The sequence below is a fragment of the Eurosta solidaginis genome, chromosome X (genome assembly GCF_040869045.1).
Source record: "Eurosta solidaginis isolate ZX-2024a chromosome X, ASM4086904v1, whole genome shotgun sequence".
Lineage (NCBI taxonomy): Eukaryota > Metazoa > Arthropoda > Insecta > Diptera > Tephritidae > Eurosta > Eurosta solidaginis.
Genome location: NC_090324.1, coordinates 186,532,647 through 186,555,149, shown reverse-complemented (window position 1 = coordinate 186,555,149; position 22,503 = coordinate 186,532,647).

The following is a 22,503-nucleotide window of genomic DNA, read 5'->3' as shown; positions in this document are numbered from 1 at the left end:
CTCACTAATACAGGTGCACTTTCAGTTTTGAATAGCCCTGATTTAAATTATGAATTTTGTAATAAATAATATTTTATACTGTTGAACTTATGCATACGGTCTGTCCATCCACAAATCTCTAATTTTTCTCCCTCTAGATATTGTATACTCTAGCAGCAGGGCAAGGCGAGGTTGCGTACCGCAAAGGGTGCCGGCATGTTTAGGCCAGCAGGCTAACCACAAATGAAATTCAAGGGCCGGCCACCATAATGCAATCTAATATAAAACCGCTTATTTGTTACGGCCGTTAGCACTTATACTAAAAGAAAAAGTGACGTTTCGTTAAGTTACCCCGCCAAAGGCCTGTTAGCTTTGGGGGTAAACGGAACGCGTGGAATTGGACTCGGTCACTTGGATTAAAGCCGCAGCAGTAAACGCATGCTCGTAAGTTTGGATCAACAAGTTTTTAACAACCATATAAAACGTCACACCGCCAGAAGGCAGAGTCTCCGTATATACTAAAAGAAACTAGTCTGGAATTCGCCAGCTCAAGTTTTCAGCATGTAATTTTTGAGTTAATTTATAAAGATAAAGAGAAACATAGCTTTCCCTTTCAAACACATCATTTTATTAATAATACTAATTTAATTCATTTTAGTAATTAAATCTTATGAAAATTTTAGAGCTTTGTGGGTCTTAGCCATGATTCAATTACTAGAGGTTTGTTCTTCAATGACGGCAGAGCTTTGACACTCCCAAATTGAGAAATCTGGACGGGTTGCTTTTACGAAGTAAGGAAAACGGGTAATAATTGAATCCCCTTTAGCGAAAATTGTAGTAGAAAAGTACCTTTAGTAGTATATTAGTAGTGATAATAAATTTGTAAATGCCAACAGGTTTTGGAGGAAATAATTCAGTTTCTACTAAATATTTCGTGAATTGATAAAGAGCTATGTTGGTTTAGAATTTTATTCAAAAATACACTATATCAAAATTTGTTTCAAAACTCCCTGAGCATAAGTTCAATGCATTTTGACATAAGAGGGAGTTAGTGAAAAGCATTCTGAGGCGTTCTTCAATCTAGTTCTAATATAGGGCGTTTTTGTGACAAATCATGAAATGGGAAGTTTTTGAAAAATATTTTGAGATAAGACGATATTGAAAACGCAGCCGACATGGTCTGACAAAAAAAAAAAAAATAAATAAATAAAAGAAAATGGCTTATTGTCTTAGAACTTTATATTCCGGTCTTGACTTTGACAGAAGAGTTCAGCTTTTATGAGGTCCTGCTACACAGGGAGTATTTACATTTTTATTCTGAAATGTCGGAAAGCTCCTTTACGTTAAGTATTCATGGAAGTGTTCCGGATAAAACGTTAATTTAGAATATTCGGAACACGTTCGTTTGATACTACCTCACGAGGTCCGAATATACATAATATTCAAAATATAAACCGATTCCCCAAATTCTTAAATGGAGACGAATGTTCCGAACATACGGAATGAATAAGTTAACATTCTCAATGTACCAATATTTCGTTATGGCATCTCCATTATTTACTAATGACATTTTTACGTGAATCAATTTACTAGTCGAGTTTTTGACGTTGATTGATGAATTTTTAAGTGGTTTAGGGTTCGTATGTTCATAGGTTTACGAAAGTGCACGATTCTTTGGTGTCCGTACGTCATAAAACCTATGTTCAGCCACACTAATAGATCATGGCATAGTTAATAAATTCATCATAAAATTAAAATAACTGCCTCATTCTGTTTGACGATATCGTCTCCAAAAGGATTATCGTTCCTGTGTTCGTATCGTTCGCCAAACAGAATGAGGCTGTAAATGTTCTTAGGAATTATGCAGTTTAGTACTTATCGGGTATTTGTAAACTGATTGCTTCCTATTTCTGCTACTAATATTTTTCGAAAAATTGCAAAGAAACAACACAGTTAATGGATGTTAATTCGATTTGGGAGCAAAATGGCTGCAATTGTCAAAAAATTTGTCTGTCGAGCAAACCTCTTGTGATTGAATCATGGGTCTTAGCATTTTTACACAAGAATCGCCTGAATTATAAACCTTCATTTCACAAGGTAAGGGATTTTTTTCTTGATTTTTTCTCAAAATTAAATTTATGTATATAAATTAATATGAGTATATGAAGGTTCGCCTATCTTAAAACAATTAATTGGCTCTCTGAGCCTTCCTCAAAAACAATTCTATGATACCATGCGGTTTTTATCTAAGTATAGTGGAACATCCAATACGAAATTTGCCTAACAGTATTTTTAATTTCGAAAAACATCTTTGAAATTTGTACAAAATGCTAAATCTCAAATAGTGAACACGTAACTGATAGTAAAGAACTAAAGAGATTGGAGCTTTGGCACGGGGCCGACCTAACCAAGCTATATAAAATTGGGACTAACATAACTATTCCCTTTCGTACACTAACACCATTCGCAGCTCCGGGCGGATTCTCGATGCCTTTTGACCAATTTTCTTGTAGGTAGGGAGACGATGGAAATTTCCTCTTTGGAAGATGATGGATTTTCCCAGGATCCTTCTATAAATCTTCTTTCTCCACCTTCTAGCAGCAGATGGATTTTCGTTCACCTAAAACTTTTCGTATATACGGGTCTTATTGAATTTGTTTTTCTTTTAATATTATTTTAATTGAATAGGTCGCAGACTTTCGCGTCTTAAATAAGAGACATAATTAAATCACGATACCGGTTTAAGTACCCGACACTTTGACTATGTTGTAGTTGATTTTTTTTTCCTTGTTGACGATCCAAATTTAAAAGGAAAGACGCTCTCCTTTTGCGGAAGTCACTACCGACATTTTTGGTGATATCAGTCAGCTGATCGGTTATCTCCTTTGACATTACAACTCTCAGCTTTCGGAATTAGAAACTGTTCCCACCCAGTGTTGTAAAACGTATTATATTAAACCAAAAAAATTTATTTGTTTATTTGAAAATCAAAGAAAAACCAAATCGTCTCACATAGCAGCTGTTTTGAGTAGAGTAGTTCATGCAATATACGCTGAAAACCGCTGAAAAAGGCGTGGAGTTTACCCCGGTTGTAAATCCTTGGCATGAAATGTGCCTATAAGTTTGAGAACGTAATAAGATGATCCTAGTTTTTCCCGAACCTTTGCTCTAAGAAACGTTTTAGCTCACTTTGCATTAAACCCCTTATCCAAATTGCTCTGTGTAAAATTTCTTCGTGTTACTTCTTGTCCAGACACATATTTTATTTCTCTAGGGCGCAAGTTGCATCGTTCAGCATTGCTTTCAAAAGCTTTATGCAAATTACCTCGAACTTTGTCTCTAACAGACATAATATTGTAACGAATTTACTGCAAATCCTCTTATTTGCAAACTTCTGCTAAGTTCGAATCACTAAACTGTTGAATAAATAACTCCAATATTTAATAATGCAAAATGGCCTTTATTCAAGTACTTTCAAAATAACACTTCTATTGCTCGACAGATAGCGTGCTTAATCGAAACTGATTCCCGCGCCTCTACTGTTGGTGCTTTTATACTCTGTGATTTCCTCGTTGCATCTTCTAGGCGCTTCCAGAATTTACTTAGTTACTGCCATATAATTATAACTACAGATGCACGTGTATAGCTTCTCATATGCGCTTGTATTTGTGAGCGACACTTCCACAATGACAATTGCATACTTTTGGGATCATCTCAGATAAGATATCTGCATGTGTTTGTGCGTCTCTTCTCCGCTGCGTGTACGTAAATATGTGTAGGCATCATGACTGAACTATTGATGTGCATACAAGGCACTGCTTAGCATCGGCTTAGAGAGGAGACTATCCCTTAATGTTGCTAATATTCGTCACACTGCCCTCCACCTAAGTCTGATCGTCCCGATCAGAATAATCTCTCGATCTAAACGCCGCTAGCCTCTCCAAATGTCCCACTCTTCTACTTCGTGGTTTCCCAATGGTTTGTATGCGGTAGATGGTATCACTGATCTTCTTCACAACTTTGTACAGGCCTTCCCAACTGCACCGAGATTTGTATGGAGCACGTTTCCCCCGGTGAGGGTTGTATAACAGTACCAAATCTCCCTCCAAGAAACCTTCCGAATAATTGTTCTCATCGTACCTGCGTTTCGTCTTACTACTCATTATCCTTGATCGTTCCCTCGCACTCTGTTGTTTGGCCAATGAACCACTTTTTAGAGCTTGCTCTTGACGGGTTGGCTTCGCGTAATCAGTATCGTTCCGACGTTTCTCAACGGAAGTGCGCGCTGGCATGAAACCACCCTTGCATTCTTTCTGGAAAATTCTTTCAGTCGTTTTAGTGCGTCCATTAGGTTTTGTCAATGCCAGTGTTTTTCTCGCAGGTACCTTTAGTTTTGATTTGTTTGGCCCATTCGTTCCATCAACCCTTGCCCGATCTGCTGCCTTTGACTTTTGCGGTTTTTGTCGAATCTCTTTCACTAGCACTCGATTACTGTTGAACCCTTCTTCCAAACTGGAGTTAAGTGGCACATCCTGGTTCTCATAGCGCATAATCTTTCTTGGCATATCGATCTCGATCTCATGGTCAACTAAGAAGTCCACTCCCAATATGCCTTCATCAACGATCTCCGCCACAACGAATTTGTGTAGAACCATGACATTCCCAATTAAGACTTCACAGATTACTTCTCCCTGGACTTGTTTATACTCGCCAGTAATCGTAGGCAATCTTGCTCCAGGTAATGGTTTTACTCTCCTGTTGACCAAATCGGATCGAATTAAAGAATGAGATGCGCCCGTATCTACAGTCAGTACACGCTCCTTGCCATCCACATTTCCTTTGAAGGTAAGACTGCTCGATTTCCTTCCAGTTTGCGAGATAGGTATCACCCGACATTCAATAGCTGGGGCAAGTTCTCGATCTTTACATTTGACTCGCTCTTGCTTATCTCCTCCAGCTTTGCGTTTACGACCAGCCAAGTTGGAACTACCATGACCGGCGCTGCAATGACGTGCAATGTGACTTGGGTTACCGCACTTGAAACATTTCATAACTCCAACATTTTTTTGTTGTAATCCCTTCAGTGCTTGCAAAATTGTGTTTGCCCAATCTGGTGTGTCCACTTCCACGCGATGAGCTTTGTATGCGGGCTTACTCAAAAGTGACGCTGTTTCCTGAGTCAGTGCATTAGATACCGTTTCAGCAAATGTTGGCTTTGGGGTCGCATATGTAGCTCGTTTCGTTTCGGCATCCCGTATGCCATTTATAAAGCTCCGAATTTGAACCCTCTCGGTGTATTCCACGGGCGCGTCTGCATTTGCGAGATGAGCCAATCTTTCAACATCCGACGCAAACCCCTGCAAAGTCTCATTCGCCTTTTGGTAACGATTTTGCAACTCAATTTGATATATCTGTTTCCTATGCTCGCTTCCGTAATGTCTCTCTAGAGCGCTCATCAATGTTTCATAGTTGTTCCGTTCGTAGTCTGGAATTGTCTGTAAGATTTCAGCTGCAGGCCCTTTCAATGCCACGAACAGTGGAGCAACTTTATCTTCAGTATTCCAGTTGTTCACTGCTGATGTCTTTTCAAATTGAAGCTTAAAGGCCTGGAAAGGAAAAGAGCCGTCAAAAGATGGAGTCTTTACCTTCGGGTTGCTTGCTGGGCGATTTAGTTGTAACTGTTCCATACGACCTTTTAAATCATCTACTTCTGCCTGAAATTGAGCCATTTTTGCATCCTGCGCTTCCAGTTTTGATGATACCTGTTCCAAAATTTCTGCTAACATTTCAGATATATGTGCCTCTTGCGCTTCCAATTAAGATAACATATATGTCTTTTGGTCTTCCAGTTGAGATAACATTTGCGACGTCATTTCTGAAATACGTGCCTCCTGTTATTCCAGTTGCGATGCTATATATGTCTTTTTTCCCTCCAGTTGTGATAACATATCTGTGGATATTTGTGACGACATTTCTGAAATGCGTGCCTCCTGTGCTTCCATCTTGGATGTTAAACGTGTCTCCTGCGATTCCAGCTGAGACGCCACTGTCGATGGTTGAGCAGTTGTAAGGATAAAGTAAACTCTCACATCCGTTATGTAACATAAGCTATGTGCGTGGAGCTTTAGTTGCATTTGACAGGCGCGGGCAGTTGACAGGCGCGGGCAGTTGGCAACGCGCATGTCAAATGCAGCTGCAGCCCACGTCACTGACAGAAAAATGTTAACCAGATAAGATAAATTTTTGCAACGAATGTGACCGGACGTGTTGTCCAGTGTGAATTGGTGGGTTAAATTAATAAAAGTGCTTATTGCAATGGAAAACCAAATTAGGAGTTCTTCATTATAACGGATCGTGGCGAGAAGCGGCTGCCACGCTAAGATCCTGCGGAGGGTTCTGAGGAAAACAACCACGGTGTGGAGGCGGCGCCCTCCGAGACCACGATCAATAATTGCAGGTAAGCTAACCGAGTTAACCATTTTGGGGTTAACTCACATGGCGACCGTGAGGCTGGAGTCCGGTAATTTTTTCAATTACGGCGAGTAGTGAGTAGAGTGGTGTAGGAAAAGCGGCAGTGGCAGTGAAATAAACATTTTTTAAAGCAAAGAGAAAATTATTGATAAAATAAAACTAATACGACAACTAATACTACGTTTAAATGAAGCAGAGATAATACAAAGGAACGAAATCGTTTAAATAATAAAATTGCCTAAAAGCTACAAATAAATATATCTGAAATATTACAATAATAAATACTTTTGTAAAAGACAATTTTTAACAAGGTAACTAACTCTACGACTAAATTAAACAGAAATAATACAAAAATTCTTTTAATTAACAAAATGTGCTAAAAACTACAAATAAAAGGTACAGATATAACACAAGCGTAATATAAAGTAAAAAATAGAAAATTTTGTACAATTATAGTCACGCCATTGAATAACGGCATTTATATATATAACCCACGCCACTAGCCAACAGTAAAACATCGCCATTTTTAAACGCCACCACCACCGCCAGCAGCAACATCAGCAGCAGCAACAACACCGGCAGTGACTTCGGCAGCAGAAACAACTCCGGCAGCAGTAGCATTGGCGCATCAGCGGCAGCAAAGCAGTACAATAAGTATATTTTATATATATGTATCTAACATTTTTTTCTTTAAAAGTATATATGTACGTATAGTAAAATTTTAATTTTTTTATTAAATTCGGTGCCTTCGAATTTCAATTAAAATAATTTCGCATTTTATATAAATTTTGGATTTTTGACATAACGGTGGTTTGTGAAAAACCAATTGAATTTTTATATAAACGGTGGTTTGTTAAAAAACCAATTAACTTTTTGATATAAACGGTGGGTTGTTAAAAACCAATTAACCTTTTCGATATATGCGGTAGTTCCGTTAAAAACCAAGTAAATTTTTTGAAAAATGCGGTGGTTCCCTTAAAAACCAATTAAATTTTTTTTTTGATATAAACGGTGGTCCCGTGAAAAGCCAAGTGAGATTTTTTTATAAAGCGGTGCGTCCGTGAAAATGTACGATTTTTTTTGAACAAAGCGTGAATATAAATGGATTTTTGAACAAGTTTACCACAATTTTGAGATTTTTACCAATTAATACTTACATACTTTTGAGCCATTTTAAAATCAATCACTTTTTATAGATTTTTCATACAAGTTTACTGCAGTTTTAATTAATTCTTCCAATAAATTGTTAAATACTTCTTTAGTGACTATTCACCAGCAAATCAGTTCTCTTATACAAAATTTATTTTTCTTTTTCCTCAACATTTCAGCTTCAAAGAATTCAGACATTAAAATAAGCACTTCATTAATTTCATAGTTTGAACTGAATTATTTCTGCTATTCTGATAACTACACATGTACCTTAGAAGTGGTAAGCAAGTGCAAAAAAATTCAGAATCCGATTCCGGTAATTCAGCTTCAAGCTACGAAAGTTTAGCTTCATACTCGACCGAAGAAGTCACAAACCAGGAAAATAGATTTTCTTTGTCAACAGATTTTCCAGGCTTCGAAAATTCTTCCATTAAAAATTCAACTTCTAATTTAGATTAAAATCTTAACTATTCAAATAGTGTAAAACTAACTTCAACTTCTTTTACTTTAAAATCAGATCTTAACGATCCAAATAGTACAAACGTGGCCTCAACTTCTGCTAATTCAGCTCCAAATCTTAACGATCAAATCATGGCAACTTCTGAGGAAAAGAGAATTCTCATTAAGACATGTGCTAATTCTATTAGGGAAAACTACAGTGGTGACCCTCTTGCACTTGATTCTTTTATAGACAAAATTGCATTACTTGAACAATTCGCTACTGCAGATTTAACTGATACTTTTATAGCGTTCTTAAAATCAAAACTAGAGGGTAAAACCCGTTGAGCAATACCAAGACAAGTAAATTCAGTTAATGAAATTAAAACAGCTCTACGTAGTAAGATCAAACCGGACAACTCGAAAGTTGTAGCAGGGAGAATTGCAGCGTTGCACGTTAACGGTAACAATTATACAGATTTTGCCAAAAAAGTTGAAGATTTAGCTGACTCACTTGAGCGGTCTCTTATTATTGAACAAACTGTTAACGTGTGTCATTTAAATGCAAAATCAAATTTAGTGAAAACCATTTTAGCCTCAACGGCATTTACTGAACCGAAAGAGGTAGTAGCGAAACTAATTGTAGAACAAAACAACGAAGTAACTGAACGTCAGGTTCTAGCTTTTCGATCACGTGGTAACAACACATTCAGAAATTCACGTGGTAGCTATAGATGTTTTTACCCAAACAGCGGCTATACTGATTAGAGAAATAATAATAATTCATTTTCATACAATAGTAACTATAACGGCAACAATAATCAAAAATATAGGAACTATATCGGAAATAGATACCAGAATAATAACAATAATAATACGCGTTCAAGTATAAATCCCAATTCAAACAATAGTAACAATAGAGGTAACAATTCGAGATCATCCAACGGTAGAGGTAGAAATACAAACGTACGCGCTTTAAACCTAAATTATTCAGATATCATAGAGTTACAACTTAACGAATCACAAAAATTTTGTTCTTTCCTCTTTAATAAAGATATCATGTTTAGACCGTAATATTTCCTTAAATACAAACGACATTATTAACATTACCGGTGTCACTTCTAATTCAGTTTCTACTTTAGGTAAAATTACAGCAAATCGAAATTTTTCAAACTTTTCTATTAAACATATTTTACATGTAGTAAATGAAGACTTTAATATTCCATCCGATGGCATACTGGGTAAAGATTAACAAATGCATTATTAATTATGAAAGAAATTGTATTTCCTTTTGGGTGGGCAATGAAAAAGTCGCGATACCAATCCTACACGCAACAGAAAGCGACAGTTGTATCATTCCTCCGAGATGTGAAATATTCAGACTTTGCAGCCAATATCATGTTCAAGTCTGTGCTCGTAACTGTCTGCGATATTTCGTTTTTCTCTTCAATTTTTGTTGTTGTCTCGTCGATATCAAGATGAAAGACATACTCTTCCACGTTAATTCCTCCGGCTTCCATTGCCTCTCGTAGTCGTGCCTGGAGTTCGAGTTTAATACCGGTTGTATTCAGTCCACGGCTCTCCAACTCCTTTTTCAGTTGCTGGATCTTCAATTCACTGAACTTTGCCATGTCCTTGTTGTCCTCTGGAATTTATGCAACAATTCCTCTTCTGACACCAATTGTAACAAATTTACTGCAAATCGTCTTATTTGGAACCTTCTGCTAAGTTCGAATCACTAAACCGTTGAATAAATAACTCCAATATTTAATAATGCAAAATGGCCTTTATTCAAGTACTTTCAAAATAATACTTCTATTGCTCGGCAGATAGCGTGCTTAATCGAAACTGATTCTCGCGCCTCTACTGTTGGTGCTTTTATACTCTGTGATTTCCTCGTTGCATCTTCTAGGCGCTTCCAGAATTTACTTAGTTACTGCCATATAATTATAACTACAGACGCACGTGTATAGCTTCTCATATGCGCGTGTATTTGTGAGTGACACTTCCACAATTACAATTGCATACTTTTGGGAGCATCTCAGATAAGATATCTGCATGTGTTTGTGCGTCTCTTCTCCGCTGCGTGTACGTACATATGTGTAATGATTGATCTATTGATGTGCATACAAGGCACTGCTTAGCATCGTCTTAGAGATGAGAGTATCCCTTAGTGTTGCTTATATTTATCACAATATTGTCGAAACGATCGCCGGATTCAACTATGCCTTCTCACGTTATACCTATACCACGTAAGATCTCGTAGTTGCAACCATGGGTAATCATATGCTGGCCGAAGACAACAAAGTACGGACTATATCCGGTGGATTGGTGAATTGAATTTAGAAGTGCTGAGCTTATGCTGCTGAGATGACAATCCCAGTCTCGCTGATCCTTTCGAGTATACGCTCTCAAAGCAGCATTTATCGAAAGGTTTGCCCTTTCGGAAGAGTTGCTCTGAGGTGAATGTATGGCAGTATACGTGTGTGTTATTCCGCATTTGGATAAGAAAGCTTCGAACTCCTCCGCTCTAAATTGACTGCCATTGTCACTCACAATATACTCAGGCATTCCGAATACGTCAAAAACGTGTGCTTTTAGAAAGTTTATAATAGGAGATGACGTCAACTTTTTAGTGGACACAGGAATGTAAACTTTGACATATGATCGACTAAAATGAGAATACCTATGTGGCAATTTTTTGATCTAGGGAAAGGCCCAATCACATCAATATATAATCTCTGAAAATCGGTTCAACTGGTGTATATTTTCCCATAGGTGGACGCAGAACTTTGGTAGGATAGTCCGTTGTTTTACATACTTCGCAGTTAGCTACGTACTCAGTTACATCTTTAAAGAGTCCTGGCCAGTAAAAGTGTCGACGTATTCTTTCTATAGTTTTTGATACGCCACCATGTGCACTTGTTGGAATATCATGAGCGTTCCTCATTACGTCAATTCGTAAAGGACATGTCACTAACAATTTCCATGCAGCATTTTCTTTCTATGGGTCGCCCTTATAAAATTCGTTTCTGTGGTAGATATATTTTACACATAACTTAAAATCGGGAAATTTTGCAACCTCACTTTCCAACTTTTCCTTAAACTCAACACAACCTTTACTTAAGAAGGCCTCGGAAGAAACAGTAAGCGATTCTATTCCACCCTCGGAGTGTATACGTGACAGCGCATCCGGTACGGCATTCGCACAACCTTTTCTATGTTCAATTTTTAAATCGAATGCTTGTAGTTTGAGAGCCCACCGAGCTAAGCGCCCACTGAGGTCAGTCTTGTTCATTAACCAACGCAAGCTCGCATGGTCTGTTATAACCGAAAAAGTTTGGCCCTCTACGCATGCTATGAACTTCTTAATTGCCAGAACAGCTGCCAAACACTCTCTTTCTGTCACTGAATAATTTTGTTGGGCTCGATTTAATTGGGACATGTAAGCTATAGGGATTTCATCACCTTCATCATTCTTTTGAGCAAGTACTGCTCCTACTCCGTGCAAGCTTGCATCGCATTGGATGATAAAAGTTTCCGAAAATCCGGATTTGCTAAAAGAGGAGCAGATGTTAGTCGGGATTTGATTAGGTCGAATGACCCTTGTGCTTCTGCTGACCATTCGAATGTTCTGGACTTCTTTAAAAGCCCAGTAAGCGCAAACGTCACTTCAGAAAACTGTGGAACAAACCGCCGATACCACCCAGCCATACTTAGGAATCGACGAAGCTCTTTCACAGACTTCGGAACTGGATAGTTAACTATTGTTGATACTTTATCAGAGTCTGTCAAGTGTGCCAAAGCCTACTATATATCCCAAATAACGAACCTCAGTCAAACAAAATTTGCTTTTTGCTATGTTTATTGTCAGTCCTGCTTTACGAATGTGACTGGCCACTTCTTCAAGTAATTTCAGATGTGACTCGAAGTCTTCAGAAACTAACAATTCGTCCAGATAAACAAACACTTTTTCCTTTAGATGCTATGGTATCACACGGTCCATTAATCTGCACATTGTCGAAGGAGCATTGCAGAGTCCAAACGGCATCACCGTATACTGGTAAATTGGCCTATTTGGTACGGTAAACACCGTCTTTTCCCGAGAATTCATTTCTAGAGGGATTTGCCAAAAGGCATCCTTCAATGAAATGAATTCCGCTCGCGGTAGTCTCGTTCCTTCGAAGTGTGGGAGCGGATATGCGTCTTTGACTGTCAACGCGTTTATTTTCCGGCTATCCAAACACAAGCGCACCTTACCAGGTTTGCGAACCAACACCACTCGAGAGGACCACAGGCTATTGAACTCTTCAATGACTCCTAATGCTAACTCCTCACACATAAGTTTTTCCACAGCTGGAGAAACTGAAAAATGACGCTGTTTTACTGCCTTCGCATCTCCAACATCGATGACATGTTCTACTAATATAGCTTTACCCAGCCCTTCCTCACTAAAACTCGTGAAACAACAGATTGCCTGTTGAAGTCTGTTCTGCTGATTTGTGTTCAACAGATGTACGGTTGAGTCTACCTCACTTATATTGATCTCACTTATTATATTAGTGGCTATTTTAAATTCCTTCCAGAAATCAACGCCGAGATATATGTCTTGAGTCAACTTTGGAATAATATAAAATTTAATAACTTTTGCTTTGGGTTTATAGGTATTTCTAACGGTATAACCCCAGATATTTCTTGCTGTGATCCATCAGCTGTGTGTACCTTTGTTTAAGCTGTTTAACCTTTCCATCGTTGCATAAAACCCTTCTTGCTAACTTTCCTCCTAAGCAACTCACAGATGCTACGGAATCAAGAAGACCTAATTGGGTTTCACCTAGGATTTGAATGGAGGCATATGGCCGAATGTCATCTGGTTTGTGCAGAATTGAAGATATAGATTTTAACTTACATTGATTTTGTTTAACATCAGCCCAATACTGCTTTACACGTTTGACTGAGCGAAATTGTTTAAAAATGTCATTCCGAGCGTTCTGGTATGCAACCAAACGTTCGTGAAAAGGTATAATCGGGGAAGTTTAGGAATATGTTCAGTTGAAGAATTTAAGTTTTTCAAAATCGAAATGGGGTCCTTTACTTTGGGTGATCCGATTTCTTGATGGGATGTCTGGACTTGTTGCTGACATCCCGCGCCTCGTTTTCCAGGTTATTACACCTCGGACAATTTGGTAAAAACAAATGCAATCAGTTCACATCCATGAAAAAACACCCTACGTGGCTTTATGCAGTTTTTGTAGTGATGTCCACTACCATCGCAGTTCCAACATGTTCGTTCCGCAAATTTTGATTCGTCTTCACATAATAAATTGCAGCTTATCTTAAACAATGCTGTCCGTTTCGTTTTTTCTTAAAAGAAATGTGATCATATCTCTTCATATGCCGTACAAATTCTGAGAAGTGATGTTAATAACTTAGAAATCTCTGCTTTTTGCATAAGGTACTTCATTCCAAAAATCCCCCTTACTTATTTGAAAAGCTAAATTTGTGTCAGTCCACTCGGACTCTAAATCTATTGGTCCCTAATTTTAAATACACAACATCCTCAAAACCGTTCTTTGTCAGTACAATCTGTCTATGGAACTCACTTCCCTCCAAAACAAAATCTATTAAAAGGATGTTTCAAACTAGCAGCATTTTCTTTTCTTAACTCTTAAGTAACTCTAAATCTTTAAAGTTTAAATGATATGTCTGATATATTTTTGCGCCCCTGGCCTGGCATGCTCGATCTTTGTCCAGAAGCTTTCATTTGCATTTCGGCAAAGTGATTCTCTCTGCGTCGACAAGCTTTCCGTAGATCTGAAATACTATGTAGCTCCAGATGCAAGAGTTCCAAACGAATATCTGGCTGCAAATTCCTTAAGACAATTTCCACCAGCTCTCATTCCGTCAAAGGTTGTTTTAGACTATCTGATGTAGATAAAACATGGTCTAAGTAACTCTCAAAGGATTCACCCGCCTTTTGTTTCAAATTCTGAAGAGATTCCTTTATCTCAAAATCTGTACGGAAATCCTTGAAATTCCCGCGGAGATCATCGCAAATGTCAATACAGTCAAAGTTTTGTACCGAATGATGTTACCTCCAGAATGAGAGTGTTAAGGCATTTACCCTACATATAAATTCCTCGACAGGTAAGGGAACCATCATACGATAATTTCCACCCTGAAATTATTTTGCACGCGGCCGATGGAGTTACTATGCTACCTTCCTCGTGCCTAACAGGGTTATGCAGTAAATTCTGCTCCTGGTGAGATTCGTTCACCGGACCTTCTTTTGACCGCCTCGTTCTCTGTGATACTTAAACTAAGTTGCTCGTTTCGGTTACTTTAACGCCTTGGAAGTACCGATCAAGGAACTCGCCAGCTAATCTTCCTACCTCTTCCTGCAATTGCCTTGTAAAACGCCCTTCATAGTTCCGAAAACTTTCTTGAATTACATTATTTATATGACTTGGATTTACATTCGTATTATTAGAGCGCGGAGTATGATTCGAATTCGCACCACGACCTCCACCGCGATTATAATTCTGTGCCCTAAACGAACTATTATAGAGAGTAGCATACGAGCTTCCTTGGGCCTGAGCCCTTGGGATTCGAATAAATCAAAATTTTCCTGCTCAGCGAAACCTTTCAATGAATTCGTGTCACAAGACCGGTTACAAACCGGACATGCATCATTGTCAATAAGCCAAGATGGAATACATGATTTATGAAAGTTATGTCGACAAGGAGTAACAGAAAGATCGCCTTCTGCAATCTCCTCCTTAGATATGACACACAACATGCCTGCGTCGTTAAGCTGAACTAAATTCTCGTTGCTATGGCGAAATGATATGTTTACCTCAAAAAAAAATTTATATTTCAGAAGTGTTGATAAAAATCTATTACCTCTTCTGGTATTTTATCCTTCCTTTAAAAGTTTTTTAAGGATAATGCAAAAAAAATTAGAAAAATTGTATTAAGTATCAGAAAAAAATTTTATCTTGGGATATGGATTGATTGCCGTAAACCTGTTAAGAAGCAAATTGATTTGATCTAGACTTCCTAACGCTTTGAAATACAAGGCCAAGTGTAGACTTGCATGCTCTAATTCAAACTCAGAGGGAATCTGCTCGTAACATTTAAATTTCGAACACAAACAGATTTTCCTCCTTCTTTGAACTAAAATTCCAAAAAAAAATATTAAATGATTTTTACCTAACCGGTTATAAATACGGTCGCTGACCATAATTAATAATTCCAATGTTAGAAACAATAAACTCGCATAATATATTAACAAAAGGTCTAATATCTTGATTACAGAATCGGTTAGTTATAAAACTTCTAGCGACTAATTTCATAACTAAACTCAATAACAATTGCAAAAACCGTATAGGTCAATAGATAAAACAGTGAGAAAAACTGCTTATATCTATTCCGTACCAATAATTTGTCTCTGCAGAAAATTCTAAAATGGACCTCTAAAAAATATTCATGCACAATGTACCTAAGTAAAACCAGACCAAAAAAATTGACATGAATTTCTTAAGAAAAAACAACCCTTTTTCTGTTCAACAGGCGGACTCCATAGTAAAGAAAACTCCAAGCTCAAATCCGAGAAGCAATATAGTCACTTTTCCAATCTCCCCTACCCAACCATAGAGATCTTACTTTCCTTATCACCAATCCCAACCATATCCACAGATTTACGGCGCAATCATCCCACAAAAAAAGAAAAAAACTCTATCTTTTCATATTAAATGCTAACAATATTTCATTTATTAATTAAATAAAAAATTTTTTGTATACATTTTTCAAATATTAATTACGCCTATCAGCCCTATTCTACAATTTTCCTTTAAGCAACATAAGTATATTCTGCAATAATTTATTTCATAACATTTTAGGACACCCCAATGTACCATATGTTATCTCATTCAGAATAACATCTTATATTTTTGAAGGTAAATTTAATTATATATGTAGATATGCATATTCGTATTAAAGAGGGAAACGAAAAGAAAAGCACCACGATCTCATAAGCAAATAAGTTATTAATTTAAGAATGTAAACAAACATACATTCAAATGTACATAATTATGCACTTTTTTGCAATCGCATTGCCTTTCTCTTGATATCAATATATTAGATAAAGAATATAAAATTAAGAGCACTTTCATTATCTCGAACGATGTCAACAGGCGCCTGATGAGCTGCGTCGGAGACCTGCAAACTTCTAAAAAAAAAAAAAAAAAGACAAAAAGGTTTCTCCTACTCTACAAATATGTGTACATATATATTTACGTATATGCGAGGAGATATAATCAAGAATATTAGGGGGACTCATGAAAGCATATAAAATTATAAGGTGTAAAATTATATCCATTTACACACGCTGTTATATGAACGCACCTCGAAATACTCTTGATAAACTTGATTGTTTATCAGCTGTATTATTGCCAAACAAAAATTTTTTAATTGTTATACAAATTAAAAAATGCCAAGATTAAGTGAAAAATCAAAACTAAAACGTCTTTACTAAGATATTCTTGTAAATGACTTGCTGATGTTGGAGATTTCTGATGAAAATGCCTGCTGTAATGTCTGCAAGGTTGCATTCCTTTGAGTTTACCGCGTTTACACAATGAAATGTGCGCGTAAATTTATACAAATTGTGTAAATGATTTTTTATACAAAATTTGACAGTTCGTTTACGCACGTGATAAATGTATACGTTTACACACTTTATAAGGCATTTATACGGTTACATGAATCCCCCTATTTTTTCTTATTCTTTGTTTCGTATTCTTATGTTATTTTACAAACTTCACGACTACTACCGCTAGAAATTTACGCACGCCAGTTCATCGTAAATAAAAATGAAAAAAAGGGGTCGCCCTTCCTTAACTGCTAAAATGTAATATGTGAAAATTCAAAAATAGGCATACTTGCATGTATCAGTATGCCCAGTTGTGGATATATAATTCGCTTATATTCCTACATGCATAAATATTAAATGCAATTTTCTTTCAAGCCAAAATTAAAGTTATCTATATATTTAAAAATTAATCGTGGGGAGTGTATGTTCAGATGCTTAAAACTTGAAAACTACTGGACCGACTTTTATAATATTTGTAGGTATGTTATATAGGTAACCGAATAGGCTATAGGCTATAACTCATACCGCTGGGTGGCTAGGGCCTTGAGACCAAAACGTGGACCCGGGTACCACTAGAATATGTTTATACAATATGGATATCAAATGAAAGCTGTTGGTGAGTGCATTACTGCAGAACAATTTTCAAACCTCTGGGTGACTAGGGTCTTGAGATATAGCCCAAAACGTGGACCCGGCTACCGCTAGAATGTGTTTATACAATATGGATATCAATGAAAGCTGTTGATAAGGACATTCGTAAAGAGTATTTTTTTACCGCTGGGTGACTAGAAGTAACAAGAAGGTTCAAAACATGCTATCAAGCAATATTTCATGCTATTACTTCGCGGGTATGGGTAATGGTAATAATACCAGTACTAAGTAGATTAGCACAGGAGAGTTATTGGCGTTACTGGCGGCATTGAGTTGCGGTGTTGAGAATTAATGTTATGTCGAAGATGAGTCTGTAGTGGTACTGCTGTTAGTGGCGTCATTGCGCCACGGTATAACGAAACAGTGTGTTAATTTCAGTGACACCATCCCCCAAATTCCAACTTTCGCTAAGCTAAAATTCCATCACGAAATATATCTAAAAGAAAATCAAGTGCGCAGAAAAGTATGCAGCATTTAGTACCATGTAGTCATAAGCGATAACAGCCTAAATTCTATTACTTAGGTGGTATTTGCTATCGACCACATGGTACTAAATATTGCATGCTTTTCTGCGCACTTGATTTTGTTTTAGAGATTTTTGGCGATGGAATTTTAGCTAAGCGAAAATTGAATTTTGGGGCAGGCTCGATATCAACTCAATAACTCAACACCGCACACAGTTACGCAGCCTTACTTTATTATTTGGCTGGCAAAAATCCTTGGGCTGAACCCTCCCAGAGGGTGCCTGCTGGTAATATGCACAACAGTTTCCCCTTCCAGGGGAGTGCTAGCTAAGTTTAGGAATCATTTCCATTTGTGCCCCGGCTCCTTAATAGCTCAGGCATATGGAAATGGTTTTTAAACGTGGCCTAAAGGTGGGAACGGGACCACGCCAAGTTGAAAAGGTGGTCCACCCCTAATCCAGGGTGTTATGCGATTTCGTACCCATTGGATGTTTTGCAGTCAGGGGAATCCGACTGTATTCTTACGGATCCTCCCGGATACCGGTCCACCTCCGGGAGTAACGGCGACTTCCTGCGGTATGGGGCTCTACCGCAGTCGACCGAATTATTTCCCCTATCCCTTTGCTTTCAGGCTGCAGAACGGTCCCACCTTAGTAGGCACCTGACGAACCAGATTACGATGAACAACAAAAAGATTGCCTCGGATCCCTGCACGAATAAAGATGCCGCCCTTGGACTAGGCATTAAAAAAGTCCACAACCCATCGGGAACCGCACAGACGGCGCCGACCAGGCCTTCACGGCAACAAACAACTCTTAGGCCACCTGTGCAAGCTAGCGGAAAGACTAAACCCCTTGAGGGCAAGTCCAATCCCGGGGCAGCCGGCAAAGCTAGCCCCAAGGAGGGAAAGCAACGTCCGACTGAGCAAGCACAGGAGGCCCGTCCTATGCCCGTATCGGGAACCTCTTGTAAGCAGGTGGCTGGTAACAGCACTAAGTCCTTCATGGACAAAAGTACTGCCCCACCGCTGCAAAGCTACCTCGCAAGCCGGCTGAACCCCTTGAGGGTTCCAAGGCAAATAAGCGAACCCCGATTTCGGTCCGTAACCAGCGGAACATTCGCAATGCCGTCAAAATCGTAGAGAAACTTGGCAACTCTCCTAGCGACAAGTTGACGCCAGAGTAAAAAAGTTCTCTGGCCTGGGCCAGGAAGATTATTGCTGCCAAGAAGAGCAGCAACAACAGCCCCATCTCCCGAGGTACTGCGACTACCTCTTCCTCTTCTGCCACCAAACAACCTTCTGACCCGAAGATGCCGGCCTTTAAGAGACAAAGGTCTATGGGAAATGCCGGGTGCCGAGCGATTCCAAAAGGCACAAGCCTTTGGACTTTACTTCCCCTGCCCTGACCAAAACCTTCAGCGAGGCGGCTAAGGCCAACTTTACGCTGGCGGTTTTGAACCGCGGTCCCCCGGATGGGAACATAACCCCGGATTACTGGAAGGATGTCCTTAACGTCCTTCTCTAGGTCTTTAAGGACATCACGACCAAGTATCCGGGACCGGTTCCTACTATCCGTGATACCGGCTGGTACCAGGGTAGGGTCAAGCTTGTTTCCTGCGCCGACGAACGCTTGTGTAAGCTCTACAAACTTGCCATAGCTTTGCTAGGACAGCTGTGGCCTGCAGCCAGGTTGGATGCGGTCAGTTTGGAAGAAATTCCGAACAGACCGAGAGCTTGTGCCTGGGTCCCAAACGGCATAGCGGACCCTGGCGAGATCTTGGATAACATCACGGAGTCGAATAAGGGGCTACCTTCGAGCGATTGGAGGATAGTCCGGGTCGGCGGGGCAAGGGCGAAGCAGCGTTATGTTGGCTTCATCATAAACGAGGCTTCTCCCCCTTGGCTTGACGAATGTGGTGGAGTTTTAAGCTACGGCTTCTACTCCATCACGTTGAAAATTCGAAGGGATTGTACGAAGGAGGAAATACCGGACGAGACGTACAGAAACACCCCGAGTGGATCTGCTGCCCATAGCCGTGGGGAAGGAACCGCCACCGCGCCGGAGGATCTTGTGGTTGGGGATACCGCCTCGAGCGAACCCGTAACCGCCACAACGAATCTCAGAGACCCATTGAGTGGACATGGGGCCGATATCGAACTGGAACCCAGCACTCCGGATGCCAAGAGCGATACAATCTCGGTATCTTAGGTTGCGGGCCAGTTCTTTACGGGCATGGACGAGCAGCTTCTGCTGGAATCCGACCCGTCGGATGCCGAATTCGACGATACTATCGTAGAGGAGGAATCCGACGATGCGGATCAGCAGAGGATGGACGTCGATGCCGCAAACGACCTTTAACGGGCACGCAGATACTGCAGATAAACCTGCACCACTCTAAGGCAGCCTCTGCTGCCCTAATCTTACGCCTCAGCACAACGTATGAGGACGTCGTTCTAGTCCAGGAGCCTTGGGTCGTTGGCAGCAAGGTCTGTGGACTCTTTTCTAAGGACTACCAGCTGGTGACACCACCCGTGACAGGTAGAATCAGATCTTGTATTCTAATAAAGAAAAATCTAGTATTTATTTTACTATCTCTTTTTAGCGACGAGGACTTTAGCAGTATTAGCATTGAGCTACAAGATTAAACAATCTGGCTGATGTCCGCCTATTTTGCGCACGATCGCCCAACTTCTGTGCAGGACCGGCTCTGCTAAGCGGTACGGGAGGCCCACAGTAAAAGGTTCCGGATAATAATTGGGGCCGATGCCAATGCACATCACACCGCTTGACGCTCTACCGACATTAACACTAGGGGTGAGTCTCTTTTTGATTCTATTATTAAAAACAATCTAAGTATATGCAACTCTGGAGACAAACCAACTTTCACCTCAAACAGGAAGGAGGTTCTAGATATTACTCTAGTTTGAGGGGCATTCTCTGACCTTGTAAAAAATTGGAGAGTTTCCAACGAAAACTCCTACTCTGATCATATGTATATCATTTTTACTCTGCTCTTGCGTATACCGCCTAGGGTGGCTTAGAGGAATAGGAGACGTACGGACTGGAACCTTTTTAAAAAACTCCTATTCTCTACTCCTAAAAAACGCTTCTCACGGTAGGTCGAGCCTACCGCTAACAACTGATGAAGCGCCTCTTTTAGACACAACATTTGCTTCTCTCGGTGAGCTAGACTTATCGTCAAAAATAGAAGAAGCAGTAGATCTTATCACCAAATCTTGTAACACTGCCTTCACAGTAGCCTACCCTGATATTAAGGTAAGGGGTAAAAAGGAGGGTGGAGCCGTGTGTAGAAGTCCACGAAAGTGGGGAAAGCTTCTGACCGCCATTCACCTGGGAATGGCCAGAGCGATTCTTTTGCATGCGGTTCAAGTAGCTAACTACTGCCAGTCGCTTGCGGCCAAGTATCTTCTGGGTAGCCGCTAAACATCCGTTTAGCGGTGAGCTGATGTGAGAAGGCGACAACCTGGCTAGGCCACACTGACATAATCGGTTTAAGGGCTAGCCGGGGGAGATCTCATCGACAGCGTCTGTACACCTCTAGGTGCGGCTGCAAGCGGGCGTCTCTCTTAGAGCAAGCGGCTCGCTATATAAACGTGCAAGTAATATTTCCACCCCCGCTGAGCGGGTTGTGCGCTGGGCTTGGGACCCGCCACGTAAAACCAGACTCCAATGAAATATAACACCAAGCCTCGGATAAATACACTCTCTATTGATGACGACCATGGCAAACGTTTGAAGGACAATGAATTGAGGGCATGCACCTGGAACGTCCGCTCCCTGAATGGGATTGGTGCAGATGCCCGGCTGGTTGATGTCCTCGTCAAAGCAAAATCTGACATCACCGCCATCCAAGAAATGCGTTGGACGAAGGAAGGAAGAAAAAAGATCAAAAATTGTGAAATTTTACGAATGCCATACGAATAAGCGCAGTTTCGGCGTCGGATTCGTGGTGGGAGAGAGACTTTGTCGCCAAGTTTTGGCGTTCACGCCAGTGGACGAGCGTCTCGCCGCTATCCGAATAAAAGCAACATTTTTAATATATCATTCATTTGCGCCCATGCGCCGACAGAGGAGAAAGACGATGAGGTGAAAGACACTTTTTATGAACAATTAGAACGCACATACGAGCGCTGCCCCCACCATGATATAAAAGTCGTGCTTGGCGACTTTAACGCCAGGGTGGGCAAAAAAGGTGTTTTTGGCCCTACAGTCGGAAAGTTCAGCCTACACAATGAAACTTCTCCTAACGGCTGATTGACTTTGCCGGTGCTCGAAACATGGTCATATCCAGCACGAGGTTCATGCATAAAAAGATACATCAAGCTATATGGCTGTCTCCTGATCGAAATACTCAATCAGATCGATCACGTTGAGATAGACGGACAGCATGCCTCCAGTGTTTTAGATGTGCGCACGATCCGAGGACATAACATCGACTCGGACCATTATCTCGTTGCAGCCAAAATACGCACCCGCTTCAACGCGGCTAAAACCAAGGAACAAAAAACAGAAGGAAAGCTAGATGTCGAAAAGCTTCAATCACAACAGACTGCCAATGATTTCGCAACTCGATTCTCACACCTGCTCTCTGAGAGAACAACTCATCCTGAAGGAATACAGGAGCAGTGGGAGCATATCTCCAAAGCATTTCGTACTGCCGCCGAGGGAAAAATTG